Consider the following 16855-nt stretch of genomic DNA (forward strand, 5'->3'; position numbering starts at 1 on the left):
AAAGAAGAGAGAGTGAGATGAAAAGTCTATAATGTTATTCAATTTTACTTGTATTAGCTGTGATGGTGACTAAGAGGAGGAAAAAACTTCCGCATGCGCAATTTGCAGTTTTCTGATGAAATCTTCACAAGCATAAAAAAACATAAAATAATAAATGTGGCTATAATGTGTGTTATATGATGACCCATACAAACGAAAGTAGGAATGAGTGAAGACAATATACAATTTAGGTTGACAACCCAGACATATCTTAACAACAATGAAACACAAGGACATAGTTATTGTATATTTCCAAGCTTAAACATAACATAAACATTATGTAGCTTTCCTGCAGAAATTAAATCCAAAGTAAAGATAATTTGATAATAATGTACATATATATATTTAATAAATTAGAAATAGCAGGAAAAATGAATCTATAATTGTCTCCATCGTCTTGTACACGTTTTATTTTAGATAAAAATCTGTTTTGAGATAAAAAAATCTATTTCGATTCCTTAAAAGAAATGAAAGATATTTTGCCATAGAATATGAATATTAAGAAAGATCCAATGCGGCAAATATCGTCTTTGTATGTTTAATTTGTAAGGTTACTCATATTGAGTCAAATTTCAATTGGGTTTACAATAAAAAAAGAGCATAGGAAATGTATATATTTGATTAAACTGAATGAGAATAAAATGAAAGAGAACTATCACTTGTTTTATACTCATTTATGTAAATAACATATTACTCTCCCATACTACTTCATCCTTGTGCTCTTTGTTGTTTGGCATTAGAGCCACACACAAAAAAACCGTTAGCCATACTTCTGTTATTGATTAACATAACACACATATTGCAAATATGTACGAATGTATGTATGAACTGTTTAAATCGAAATTATCATGGGAGGACTTTCGGCAATAATGTAAACGAAAAAAACCTCTTAATTTTATCACTCAATCAGTTTTGGCAATTTGCCCCGCATTGCTCTCTATTCTTTTATATACATATGTATGTAGATATATTAAACGAGACGCCATAATGTCTACTCTGAGTGTGGCAACATACACAGAAAAAAATATCACCAAAATATTTCCAATTAAAAATTTAATTGAAGTTGAAATTTTTTTCAATTAATAAATTAATTGGTACAATTAACTTTTTAATCAAGATAGAAACATTAAATTAATTAAGTCAATGATTGAACATTTTAAAATTTTTAATTAAAAAGTTAATTGATACAATTAATTTTTAATCAAATTCGGAAGACTAAGTCAGTTTATGATGATGAACATTTTTTTTTTAATTTTTAATTAAAATTTTTTTTCAAACAATCAATTGTTAATCCAAATAAAAATTCTAAGCCAATTCAGAATGTAATTGAAAATAGTTATCTTTTTTTAATTAATAAATTAATTGAGTTTTGCAATCAACATCAATTAAATTTTTAATTGAATCAATTAAAAAATTAATTGAAATTTTGCAATGAAATCAATTAATTTTTTAATCAAGAATTTTTTCTATGCCCAATTAAAACTGTGATTGATACTATCATTTTCGTGATTGAAGACATTTCAATTAAAAAATTAATTGGATCAATTAATTTCGTGATTGAATCAGAAAAAAAATTTTTTGTGTGTATGTATTTATGTTGTAGCCAATATAAATGTCAATTAAAAAGGCAAGACTTTAATAAGGGAAAACCAAAATTCTACACTCAGCTATCATATGTGGCAGTCTATGTCAGATTAAGGAAATGTTAAAATTCTTACATAGCAGCAGCAGCAGCTCTTGTACTTGGTAACAAGTAATCGAAATTGTTAAAACGAATCAAATTAAGATAAGTTCGTTAGATAAGATTATAAAACAAAATAATAAATTAAATTACATCAGTACATATTTTGAAAAAATATGAAAGAGACAAACAAGATAATAATAATACAAGAGTATTGGTATTCTTAATACGTTTATATTCACAAAAAAAAACACTTATCTTTACCGGAAATTTAAAATATTCAACACTACACTAAACCGCACACAATAAATACATGATTTTCAAAATGTCTAATCCAACACACAAAAATATACCTTAGGGAGGAGATCCTTTGAATCTAAATAGATTTTTTATTCTGAACATATTTAATAAATGTATACTTTGTTTTATATACTTTGTTTCCTAATCAATTTAAAGCTACACCTATTTCTTATCATTTATTAATGTGGTTAGCGAAAATATGACCATAAGTCTGACCATCTTGGGTTAATAAAAACTTCAGTTCAAATTAAAATGTTTGGTTTTATTTTTGCATATAATGCTAAATATAATCTAGACCTCAATGGTTTAATTAGCATTTTCGAAAAAAAAGCTTCTTGGAATATGAATGTGAAGAAAAAATTAATAATGAAACACATAAGGGTAATCATTCTAAAGTTATATATAATTAAGAAAAAATAGAGCAGTTAATATAAGCACAGAAAAAAATATTACCAAAATATTGATTGAAGTTGAAAACTTGTTTAATTAAAAAATGAATTGATATTATTAACCTTTTAATCAAACTAGAAACATTAAGTCAATGATTGAAATTTTTTTCAATTTTCAACTCAAAATTTAATTGATACAATTAACATTTTAATCAAACTCGGAAGAGTAAGTCAGTTAAAAAATTATGGATATTTTTTGTTTTTAATTTTTAATAATTTTTTTTTAACAATAAATTTTTGAATCAAACTAAAATTGATTAAAAAAAAGTTATAGAAAGTGATTGGAATATAGTATAGTGATTAAAAATAGTTTCATTTTTAATTAAAAAATTAATTGAACTTTGCAATCATCATCAATTAAAAATTTAATTGAATCAATTAAAAATTTGCTAATGAAATCAATTAATTTTTTAATCAAGTATTTTTGTGATGGCCAATTAAAACTGTGATTGAAACCATCATTTTCGTGATTGAAGACGTTACAACTAAAAAATTAATTGGATCTATTAATTTTGTGATTGAATCAGAAAAAAAATTTTGTGTGAGCTATACCATTCCAAGTATTGCTGACGCATACGCTTCAATTCTCTAGGCACAATGCACTACTTAGGTGAATATTAAATTGCCCTGTATATATTGCCGTCTTCGAGGCAAGAAAGGATTGGATTTACAATGAGAATTTCTAATTCTATCGGACCTATCATAGGACAGGTACCTGTGCTCTAGTTTGTCCCAATTTTTAAAATTTTATTTAATTTATTGATTTCTATACTCTCTTGATTCTTTGTATGGATCTAAATATTTACTGAAATATAATTATTCAAATAATATATTGTTCAGTACATTCCAAAAGTTTTTTTTCCTTTCTGGTACAATTCGGGTGCTCAAACTGAAACAGCTTCCTAAGAGTTTGTCCCCCGAATGGTTTTTGGAGAACTGTCTATGGTGTAGTTCTACGAAGTTGTCCCAGTACTTGTCCTTTGGAAAGAGTTCAAGTCATCTCCTAAACACAAACAATTTTTTCACCGGTGAATTATCCCCTCAGTAAACTGGTGGCATTTCTGAGTGTTTCAAAGCTTACGCCTTTCGGATTCAGCTATAAAAAAGTAAGTCCTTGTCATTGAGCTAAACATAGTATCGGGCAGCACTCAGAGAAGTTCACCTTCAATAAATCTGATTAGTTTATACAGTGCAACAATCTCAGTATACCTGTCCTTGGAGTAACAACCTGTTTGTCTCTCCTGAGTCTTAAGAAGGTATGGGGATAAACTTATGGCAGGGTAATTCTATGCACGCCTATGTATTTTTTGTTGTTGCTTTGCATTAAAAAAATAACAAAATGCTCAATAGCCAGACTATTCCCACTGAAATTCACCCACTTTTGTACTAACACTTTCAATATTACAAACATTTTGTACACTTGAACAATTTTAAATAACAACGACCCAGAATACCATGAATGACATTAAACTCAATACCTTTCGGATTAAATAAAAAGTATCAAACACATATTTACAATAAAATAAAATACATACAGGCGAAATATAACAAATTGAATTTGCTTTTGTTGTTATTTCTTTTCTATTTGTTTTGATCGCTTTTTGCACAAAGTGGCTGAAACGAAAACAACAACAACATTTAACATACAATTCACTTGTGTACAGCTCTCCTACTGTCATCTAACATGCGAGAACAGTGCCGCCACCCCACCCCCCAAAAAACCTAGGTGCGGTAACAGCAATCCCGCAGGTTTTTGGGAAACAACACTTAACAACAACAACAATAATAATAATGTATAACAGTTATCCAACCCACCCTTTGACTAAAACAATTGCAACAACAAATAATGCCAAGCCACTATATATCCAAATATATGTACATACATCATTATTCAATATGTTATATGACCCTCGATAACATTCTTTATTATGGTTAGTAATAAGAGCGCAAAAGAGCGAGGTGAAATAACATATTCCCCACCCCACAAAAACACACCCATGTGTTTTAGTGTGTGTATGAATATTTTCGTTGTACATAGATTATTCTGCAGTCTATTAAACTGAGCCTAACATGCTGGTGTTTATCCAACAAACTGAAAACGATATTAAAAAAACCTTGTCAAGGACATAACGACATGGCAATACCTGTTGGGAAATGACAGGTTGAACTTTTTTTTCTGGTAGCCATTGGATAATTTAACTATGGATTTCAAGAATTTATAAAGAAAATATAATGGCAAAATGAAAACAAATAAATTAAGATTTTTTTCTCAAATAATATTCTATTTCTGATTTTGTGGAAGATTTCATATTTTGAAAGAAAAAATGTTTGAAATGAAAAAAGTAAAATCTACTCATTTTAGAAACTTATGAACACAAAAAAAAATCACTTTTATAGAAAAAAATATTTTGTGCAAATTTCGAATTTAGTAAACTTGTATAAAAATTTTTTCTCATTTTTCATTAAAGTAAGCATAACTAATTAAAAGGAACTAAAATAATCTAATCTTTATGAACTAAATTAAAGTTAAATTGGGTATAGAAATCACAATGATTTTTGTTGAATACTGGAGGTTTTGTACATACTCTAGGCTCGAATATGAGTTTGCAGAATCCGAATCCTATGTTCGGCAAAAAAGCAATAATCTGCCGAAGCCGAATATTTTCCCAAAATTTGTAATTAAAGAAGTTTGGAGTGTTTTAGTTAAATATTGGCATATTTTATTAAACAAAGGCATAAACAACAACAATGGAAATTAATTCAATCCATGCCTTGGAATATTCTGTTAGAACTTACATACTTTTTAATACATACTCAAAAATTCAGTAGGACTTTTGTAAAATTTTTCAAAGGATATTTTGTACATTTTCCCCATGCAAGGTCGACAGTCTTTCGAAAAAAAAAGAATTTTCGCTGTACTGAAAAATCGTCCGCTGCAGAGAAAAAATATCACTAAAAATTTATCCAATTAAAATTTTAATTGAATTTTAAAAATAATTCAATTAAAAATTTACTTGGTCCAATAAATTGTTTAATTGCAATAAAAATCAATCACAAAAATTAATAGTATCAATTAATTTTTTAATTGGAACAATTACGTTTTTAATTGACTTGTGATTGTGATACTATCATTTCTGTGATTGAAGACATTTCAATCAATTAATTTCGTGATTGAAGAAAAATAAATATTTTTTTGTGTGTGGTCAACTTGCCAGTGGAACTCTTAAATATTTTATTGACACCATCAAATATTTTTTACTATTTTCATTTTATTGGGCAATGAGTCATGTTTTTCACATATGGAGGACTTTGACTTTTCGTTTTATTTGTACTTTGACTGGGACAAAATTCAATTCGATAGGAAAAAATAGTTAAAAAAACTTCGGCTTCGGTTAGGCGGTCTCTTGATGTTAAGCTCTACTACAGACTTTAAATGTACACTGAAAAAAATATTGACCTAATATGGAAGATTATGTAACTTAAATTTTAGGACTCGAAATTTACGCAATGTTAAGGACAAATTTTTTTTAACACAATGATATATTAATTAAAAGAAAGTTTATAATTCTACCTTGAAAAATTTTTTTCATTAAATTTAGGACACAAATCTTTAAATTTTAAGTCTCTCTGCTGAAGTTGTAAATCTTTGAAGTACGGCAAATATTTCTTAAAATAAAGAAAAACATTTTTAATTTTAAAAAAATCGTCTTTAACTCAACTGACATATTGAATTTTTAAATTTAAGATAAAAACGCTTCAAATATAGGCCAAGACTTATTTTAAGGATTTGCATCTTTGGTTTAACGTTTTTTCAGCATTAAGAAAACTGAGAATAAAAATCCCAGATTTAAAGCCAGGTAGGTCCGTAAAAAATTTCTTCATTTTAACGAAGCCGCATCTTTGGCTCGGAATCAATACCAAAATCCAATCCTTAAGGGAAGGTCAAAATCTTTGGATTCAAGTAAACTTTTTTTGAGTGTAGTAAACCAATTTTTTTCCAAGAGCCTACCTAAGATCTTAACATATAGAATTGGAATCCCTGTCAATATACCATGACTATACATTTGCAAATATTTTTTTAATTTAAAAAAGCAAATATCTTCTCCCTTGGATACTACATGTAAGTTTACATTTTCATTTTACTACGCTTTACACCATGATTTCAATATATAGAAAATTTTCCAATTAAGCTTATTTCATGGCAAAGTAAGTTGTTAAACATTATGATTAAAAATAGGACTCGTAAAACAAGGCTACTTATACATGGCCTAGCTGCTTCAGGTCTGTGTAAAAAAAAAATAAACCTTAATATGAAACCAAAATTAGTAATTGCGCAAGGACAGTTTATTGATTTTTTTTCTTATTTCATCATTAACATAATGAACATCATCACTCATCGACATCGCAACGAGACGTTGGCAAAAGCACCAAACTCACAATCATCTTTAAAGAACATGTGGCAGGTTTGACAGGGTCGGTGTATATGGGCGGTAACATTTCTACGGATCCCAGCCACCCACAAAATTTCTGGCTATAATAACCAACGAACGAACAAACCAACCAACCAGACAGACAGACAAACAAATTCATCATCATCGTCAGCCATGGTTAAAAAGAAATTTAGATATACTTACAAAGCTTGATGCAAGCTTCTTCTATCTATCCACATACATACATATTTCTACTTTAAACAAATACTAAGAGACTTTTGTGGCTCTAAGGACATTTAGTCATTGGCTTGGTCTATTTTACTGTTTGTCAGACTCAAATATTTTTTTGGCTTTGAGTTTTTTTTTTTTGGGTCGAAATAATATTTGGTTTCAGAAGGCAAAATAATAAGATTCCCTTTGCTATATACTCTCATGTTCATATAGAATGTTTCTGTGTAGACCGAGGTGGGTAAATTTTGTGTTTAGGGGAATTTGTTAATGAGGCTACCAAAATGGTTTTGGGATATCCAGTCATCTGTATCCTTTAAAAATTAACACGCGCCTAAAATTATAAGTGTATACCAACACACTTAGAAACATTTCTATTTAACTTATTCTCCCTCTCTCTTATCCCTGAAAACCAAGGGTATAAACACGCCTGAATGATTTTCACTTTTCAAACTCATGTAACTGCTAGTTCCTCCAAAAAGAATGGGGCATAGAATAATGAACTTTTTCCTAATAGAAAAACCTAAAAATGTATATAAATATATTTGTGAATAATATTTATTTATAACGACATAAAACATTTTAATGCTTTTGAGATGACTTTGTTAGTGTTGAAAAGATTTTGATTTGAAAGAAAAACATTTGATGTAAATTGTGTGGAATATAAAACTGTTTTATTTGAAAAAAAAAATAAGAAAGGTGACACACTATTTTTTTGTTATGAATAGAAAAAAAGAATATACTTTCGGACTTCTATTCACTTTAAATTTGAACTTTTCGTTAAAGAGAACTAACAGGTTGGCTGATAAGTCCCCGGTCTGACACATAGATGGCGTCGCTAGTATTAAATGCATATTATTTTTATATAGTACCAACCTTTGTGTCAAAATTTGACGTCTGTAAGTCAATTAGTTTGTTATTGTGAAAAAATGGAAAAAAAGGAATTTTGTGTTTTGATAAAATACTGTTTTCTGAAGGGGAAAAATACGGTGGAAGCAAAAAATTGGCTTGATAATGAGTTTCCGGACTCTGCCCCAGGGAAATCAACAATAATTGATTGGTATGCAAAATTCAAGCGTGGTGAAATGAGCACGGAGGACGGTGAACCGTACCGACGAAAACATCAAAAAAATCCACAAAATGATTTTGAATGACCGTAAAATGAAGTTGATCGAGATAGCAGAGGCCTTAAAGATATCAAAGGAACGTGTTGGTCATATCATTCATCAATATTTGGATATGCGGAAGCTCTGTGCAAAATGGGTGCCGCGCGAGCTCACATTTGACCAAAAACAACAACGTGTTGATGATTCTGAGCGGTGTTTGCAGCTGTTAACTCGTAATACACCAGAGTTTTTCCGTCGATATGTGACAATGGATCAAACATGGCTCCATCACTATACTCCTGAGTCCAATCGACAGTCGGCTGAGTGAACAGCGACCGGTGAACCGTCTCCGAAGCGTGGAAAGACTCAAAAGTCCGCTAGCAAAGTAATGGCCTCTGTTTTTTGGGATGCGCATGGAACAATTTTTATCGATTATCTTGAGAAGGGAAAAACCAACAACAGTTACTATTATATGGCGTTATTGGAGCGTTTGAAGGCCGAAATCGCGGCAAAACGGCCCCATATGAAGAAGAAAAAAGTGTTGTCCAACCAAGACAACGCACCGTGCCACACGTCATTGAGAACGATGGCAAAAATTCATGATTTGGGCTTCGAATTGCTTCCCCACCGACCGTATTCTCCAGATCTGGCCCCCAGCGACTTTTTCTTGTTCTCAGACCTCAAAAGGATGCTCGCAGGGAAAAAATTTGGCTGCAATGAAGAGGTGATCGCCGAAACTGAGGCCTATTTTGAGGCAAAACCGAAGGAGTACTACCAAAATAGTATCAAAAAAATTGGAAGGTCGTTATAATTGTTGTATCGCCCTTGAAAGGAACTATGTTGAATAATAAAAACGAATTTTGACAAATGTGTTTTTCTTTGTTAGACTGGGGACTTATCAGCCAACCAGTTAGCCTCCATATAAACCGACCCGATTTGGGACATCTTTGGGGATTTGTAGCATCTAGACACCGAAATTTTTTCCGATACTTTAGGTTCATAAACAGGTATGGCTTCTAAATACCACAATTTTTACCAGATTTTCCTGAAATTGGAAATTTAAAGGCCCATAGACAAGTATGACGAATATGGTATGCATTGGTCCATAATCCCCATATAGACCGATCTCCCGATTTGACTACTTGGGATCTTTGATACCGCAATTTTTATCCGATTTGACTGAAATTTAAAATATAAAGGTACTCTAGGTCCACAAATATGTGTGCCAGCCAAAGATAGGTGTGTATCACCTTTTGATAGAACCTCCATATAGACCAATCTACCGATTTGACTTCTAGACACTACAATTTGTATCCCATATGCCTGAAATTGGAAATCCTGGAGTACTTTAGCTCTATACATAGTTATGCCATGTGTATAGACTGTGTGTGTATAGGTCCAAGTTTTTGCAGAGGCCCCATTTAGACCAATCCACCGATTTGACTTTCGATTTGCTTGAAATTGGAAAACTAGAGGTGTTATGGGTCCACAAATAGAGATGCCTAATATGACGTATCGGTACATGTTTTGATATAGCCCTCATTTAGACCGGGTCCCCTAGAAATCGCATTTTTTATCAGAGCCGCCTATAGATTTTAAATTTGAAATAAGATTCATCGGATTTTCTTGCGCTCTTTTAGACGACAAGTTTAAGATTCTTCTAAAATTCAAACAAAAATGGTTCTTATAAAATCCAAATCTGATGTAGTCCAGTGCTGCCGCTAGTGAAAAATTGAGTGAAGTAGATTTTGGAAAAAAAAGTGGAGTAGATTGAATAAAATTGAAGTAGTCCGTCTGTTGAAATCACGCTAACATCCGAACGAAAGAAGCTATCGACTTGATGGTATTACAAATGGGCTATATGGGTCGGATGGTATTACAAATGGGCCATATGTAGTCTCCATATGTAGAAGCTTTAAATTTTGCTTTGGGAAGCGTAATAGTTGAAACGATCTGCTGTGGAGAGTATATGTCATCCAATCCATCTGATATTCTATATTAAGCTACGACGACGAGTTTTGAAAGGAAACTATTTTCATTTTGGTGAGTATTTAAGATTCGGCCCCGCCGAACCTTAAGCGCTGAACATTTGTTTAAGGATTTTAACCCTCTCCCCACCGAAACAAACCTAATGCTATTATTACTTGTACTAACAGCATGTAGAAAAAAAATTGTAATTTTGAAGGCCTACCACAATTACTTCAAGAGCTATATGAGTTTGTTCTGAAAGCTTGATTCTTGAATTGTGACCAAATGGCCTTACGAAAATAAACGCCAGTTGTCCTATAATATGTATGGAAGGGTGAGAAGAAAATATAAAAAAGAAGCCGAATGTCTTCTAGTAAATGGCTGTCCATTTACTAGAAGACATACAGTAGAAAAATGGACGCAAAATTTCGTATTTTTCGTTTATTGTGAAAGAAGTTTACTTTAAAATAAAGTTTTTTTTTATTTTAAATTTTTTTATGTTAATTCTAATATTTTTATTTTATATTAATTTATTAGCTTAATTGTTATTAATTATTAATAATAATAATTCTTCTTAATAATCCTGTTATTGTAGTTTATTACTGCACAAATCTTAATTAATTAATTTATTTTATTAATTTAATTTAATTATTTCCCCTGAATGGCTGTCCATTTACTAGAAGACATACTGTAGAAATATTTAATTTTATAATTTTTTATGTTAATTCTAATATTTTTATTTTATATGTATTTATTAGCTTAATTGTTATTAAATTCGTATAGAATTTTTAATATTTTTTCTTAATAATCCTGTTATTGTAGTTTATTACTACACAAATCTGTAATATATTGTTAATTGACCCAGGTTTGGTTTTGTATATATTACTTTGGAGAATAATAAATTAAATGAAATAACATAGAGAAATAGATCAAAACTAAATGGGGAAATAGAGTTTGGTGTTGTTTTCGGATGTCCTCCTACACACAAAAAAAGTTCACGAAAAAATTTTAATTGAGTTTTAAAAAATATTCAATTAAAAATTTAATTGATTCAACAAATTTTTTAATTGAAACAAAAATCAATCACAAAAATAATTGGATCAATTGATTTCGTGATTGAATCAGAAAAAAAAATTTTGTGTGTAAGTGGACATCGGTAGTCAAAGGGTTAATGCGTATGGAAGATTTTTTCAATTGAAATTCTTAAAACAAATATTTATACTTTGATTTTGATGCTAATTTAATTTATTTAATTAATTAATTTTACTTATTTCGCCTAAAGTCAAAATACTATCAATATACAAAATCAAATTATATCCCGCCATATTCCTTTTTTTGACACCTTCGACATACCTTCATGAATTTAAAAATATAAATGATCATGGATATCTTCAATAAACCTCCATATATCGCTCAATTAGTACCTTTCTAATGAAATCTTCTAATAAGCCATAGTGTAAATTTATACCTAATCAAACAATTGACAAAATTTTTGTGTGTGCTGCACACAGATAGAACAAAAATTTAACCTAAATGTTTCCGCATATTTTCAGTCAATAATAAATTTTGCTAGCGTTGCCTTATCCACTGATTCATTTTCAATTGTCAATAGTGGGAATAAAAGAGAATACGATTAGTGAATTAAAAAAAAAACATATGGATGGTTGGGTTCGGTTGGTTGGTTGATTGGTCATTGTAGACAAATACACTTAAAAGTTGACGTGTAGGTATGTATGGTACGGTTGTGTTGATAATAAGACAATCAAGTTTATATGTAGAAAGACGCGTGTAGAAGCTGAAGCATGTCAAAATTTTATTTTTTGCAGGTGGTACCATAATATTCTTTTTAGATTTTATGTAGGCTATGTGACGTAGACGATGTGGTCGCAGCACTATTTTGTCATTTGAAAAATTTTATGTGGTGATTTTTATGTCAATATTTGAAAATGTCGTAAGATAATTTTTATCATTATGATAAATACTCTACTATTACTATAAATATTGTATATTCTACTATTAAATAATGAAATGTAAAAACATTATTGCACAAAATTGTATTCGTAAATTTGAAAGGCAAAGCTATGGTCACCTACTACAATAATTAGAAATGACTTGTAAGACACAAGATTCGAGGAATGGCAATAAAACACTATTGCATTGCCCTTACGTACCAATAACATCTGGCTAAATTTACATCTGCTACCCCTCCCCCCATCACTCAACCAATGTTCACAAAAAAACATGTCATTTGAACCAAATCGTGATTCATAGTATTTTAATTTAAGTTTATTTTCAAGATCAGAATAATCTTAAGAACAGTTATATGTTTAGATGCACACAGAAAAATTCTGATTCAATCACGAAATTAATTGATCCAATTAAGTTTTTGTCTTCAATCACGAAAATGTTAGCATCAATCGCAGTTTTAATTGGGCATAGAAAGATATTGAATTGATTTTAAATTTTCAATTAATTTTTTAATTGATTCAATTAAAAATTTAATTGATGTGGATTGCAAAACTCAATTAATTTTTTGTATTAAAAACCTATTAAAAAAAAAAAAACTATTTTTAATTACTTTGCTATCTAACTTTGTGTTTTAAATTTGATTAAAAAATTGATAGTTTGAAATAAATTTTTATTTAAAAATTTTAAATGTTAATTGTATCAAATAATTTATTAATGAAAGATTTTTTGTTTGTATCAAATAATTTATTAAATATTTTTTTTTCAACTTCAATCAACGTTTTAATTGGACATATTTTGGTAATATTTTTTTCTGTGTGGGTTCAACATATACTTTATATCTTACTAACCCTAACTGAATAGGTCACATACCAAGTGACAATTGAAATATTCTACTGCAATCTACTGAATATTTTTTTTTTCAGGAATCCCCCTATTATTAACTCTCTAATGCCCAATCCATTAAATCAGGAAGCTTTTAGAAAAACACACCTTAAAACAACAAAAATGGATAAAAAAAAAAAGAAAACTTAGTTAAAACTGTTCAAGAGGCTTTGCAGCCTGAATTTTACATTTTTCTTGTTTAGTTTTCTTGCGATAACATTGAATATTTAATCAGGACATATTTAATGGGACATTAGAGGGTTAAATTCCCAGAAATTAAGTGCTACCCGATAGCATATAAGTTATTTACAGCCACTACACAATTGTGCGTTTTAATCCCCACATCGACATTTTTTTTTTTTTTGAGAATAAACCCTCGAAGTAAATCTAGGATTTTTTTATGTTATAATGCAACAATGATTAAAGAACAAAACCAACAATAACAAAACAAAACGAATTATAATTTAATTTGTAATACATAATTCATAATTTATTAATGTTATAATTTAGCCATAGTAATTATTTCAAATTGTACGATTTTTAAAAACATTGTTATTATATTACATTATTATTATTGTTCATATATTTTAAGTACTGACCACCAAATTACAGTCAAATGGCATAAACAATTTTCCATTTAAAATCTGGACTACGGCATGTTGGGTACACCTACAATAATTGGCAATAATTGTCTGATATCTACCATCTGACAATAAAATACAATATTACGGGAGATTAAATAATTTAATAAAGAAATTTATTGAGGATTTTATGATACATTTCCATTGATCTTTAGCCTTTAGTCTTGTTGAAATTTCTGCCAGATCATGGACAACTCTTGAGTGAAAAATGCTCTTCACTCAATTTCCAATATTGAATGCTTTATTACCATATTTTGCGCCAAAATTGCAAGTATTGTGATATTTCGAGTATTGCTCGTGTTCAAATCGCCAATTTTGTGACAGGTTCGATTGAATTTTTCATACGAAAATATGATGAAGGCTTTGATAACAAACACATTGAAAAGAAACTGATTTAGAATTTTGACTCGATATGATCAACGGATGAGTTTAATCATTTCCCATGACTACACGCAGAGAAGGAATATGATCACCTCAATCATGTTTCAAGAGCAAAATATTATTTTTGAACGGTGAGCATGGAACATTTTACTCTCAAAAATTTTGTTTTATCGAAAAACAGGTACATAGTTGCCCAAATAAGTTACATAATTTTCGAGAAAAAAAATGGTTGCGAGAAAAAAGTTCCATACTCACCGTCCAAAAATTATATTTTGCTCTTGAAACATGTTTGAGGTGATCATATTCCTTCTGTGGGTGTATCGAGGGACAGTGGGAACTTCTCTCATGCCAAGCCATGGTATAGCCTAACCTGTTCGAGGTGTCAGCCAGTGTATGGTTTCTGTCATTTTTCCTTTTTTCGGTTACTATATTCCAATACATTATTTTTGAAATTTTTGACAATTTGAACACAAAAGGTATTTGGTATAATTGAAAATTTGAATTTTTCATCCCCGATACACAATCTGTAGAAATTTTGTATTGCCTTTCAGTTAGAATAAGGGTTAGCAGCTTTTATACAAATTATGGTTGAAAATATTCGCAACAATGTTAGTTTTTTTTTTGTCTCACATCGAAAACTGTCTGTGTTTTTTGTTGAAAACTGTCTCATGTTTCAAAGCGTGTTGAATTATTGGTTTAGTATAAAAGTTGGATTTTTCGAAATTCAATTATCTTCTTCTCCTCCGACACAAACATCTGTTGTGCCAGTACGGTTGAAAGGTTGGCCGAGACACTTAGTCTATTATGCCAACTTTGTGGAGATTTTCGTATATGTATGTGGGGGTATTCCCAACCGATATCTTTACATCGGGGGGATGTTGTTTCTAGACAATTGTGCTTATACGTATGTGCCTCTTTTCATTAATTTTTGATGTATTCCTCAAATATCCATAACCATAAGATCTTGTAAAAGTGGATATATCACCGGTGGACAGAATAGCCTGTATGTTCATTTGATTAATTTTTGCCTTCCTAAGACAGCTTGCAGTGCATCAAAATCAAGGTTAATTTTTATTCAAAATAAAACTGCAGAGGTGCATCAATTGGGGGTTGGATAAAATTCGAAAACAAAAAAACAGTTTTTCATGTGCAAACATGATCTTAGTACTGCGATCACGTTTTCATACAAAATTTAAATTAATCGGCAACTGGTAGAGTATATCTATGGAAAAAGGTATCAATTGGAATGATCCATTGAGAGAAAGCAAATTCTTACAAGAAAACCTTCTCCGTCAAACATTTCCTATGCATGTATGCATGAATGTATGTATGTACGTGTTCGTGTGTTTGAGGGGCAAACGTATTAAATATGTGGGTTTCTAGCAAGTTCGATAAAGCGGCGGGATGCTCTAGGAAAGAAGGCACGAATAACAGAAAAATAAATTCAAGAAAACATAAAAGTAGAAAAGAATTAAACATCCAAAGAATGACTGGCAGATAAAACAACAAAGAATTCATGAAAAAAAAAATATATGGGGAATGTTAAAAATAAATTACTACTGTGTGTGCGTGATTTCTTATAAGAGGGAGAAGAGAAGAGACAAAAACAATAATGATCTTGCCCGAGTAATATTTAGCGGCAAAATACAAGACTCTTCATAAACCATCTGAAGAGGCAACTAGGTAGTGGGTATTATTATTGATCTTCAAACAATAGGGAAGCCCCAAGCTATGGGCTAATTACAAAATGCGGGGGAGATATTATACGACTTTACAAACAACATACAACACCACTCCCTCCCCCCACCTCCGCCACACCGACAAAGGGAATGAATGCATAAAGATCATCGCCGTTGTTCGTTAAACCAAGAAGAGAATTGAGAATTTGAATGCCGGCTAATTTAAATAAATTATGTACCTCCCTTTTATTTTTTCATTTTCATTTTGATTTTGTTGTGTTCTTTGCTCTATGCTCTCAATGCATGATGTAGGTCTTTAGAATGACAATATGCTTGCGTAAATAATATAGTTTCAAGATCAGGGTACCATCACTAGTAAATACAATATATTGACATTTGTTTGGTATCTTCTCTTCGACTGTCCCTAAACTAAATGAGAATGAAGAAGACCTCCTGAAACCTGTCAGTTTAGCTCCCATGCAATTTTTTTGTTAAACCCATCTTAGATGAAACTTTGACAATTTTGTTTCAATAGGATTGTGTTGGTGTTTTTTTTTATATCCTCTCTGTTCAGATGCGAATGAGTTGTTAAGTAGTTCACGAATGCATTTGCCGCCGGCGCCGTATCTCTTGACTCTTTCCTTTCAATGACATCAGAGAAATTTTGGCGCCGTTAGTTTTTGGGTCAATTGGCAAGAAAAAATGTAAAAAACACTAGAAAATTAGCTTTTGTCTTTCCGACTAAATCATTGGTTTTTTGTGCAATTGAACTGAAAGGAATAAAAGAAAGAAAAGCCGTTATTTCAATTAACAACCGGGCAACCACTCCCTTTCCAAATTAAAATAGCGAATAATTGGAAAATGCGTCATGATTTTAATATGAGATACGCTAGATTTCAAATGTATGGGTGAGAGTTTGCATGAGGAAAAAAAAGAGATAATAAGAGAACTGCTGATTAGCTACAACTATAGTTATATGAAATTCGCGCACATTTTTTGAAATGTTGAAGCAAGCCCTAAAAAATTGATAATCAACAAAGTACTCTAATACTACATTAAAAAGCGGCTCGGTTCTACTTCTCTTTATACAAACTCGCTAAGTA

The 16855-nt window shown here is 30.5% G+C and overlaps 1 protein-coding gene across 3 annotated transcripts in view; it reads right to left on the reverse strand.

Moving 5' to 3' along the window:
• The window catches only part of 14-3-3zeta (tyrosine 3-monooxygenase/tryptophan 5-monooxygenase activation protein zeta), a 50183-nt gene that overhangs the window by 23968 nt on the left and 9360 nt on the right, over positions 1-16855 (reverse strand). The gene's annotated exons all lie outside the window — the stretch shown is intronic.

Source organism: Haematobia irritans, chromosome 5, assembly GCF_050003625.1.
Source record: "Haematobia irritans isolate KBUSLIRL chromosome 5, ASM5000362v1, whole genome shotgun sequence".
Lineage (NCBI taxonomy): Eukaryota > Metazoa > Arthropoda > Insecta > Diptera > Muscidae > Haematobia > Haematobia irritans.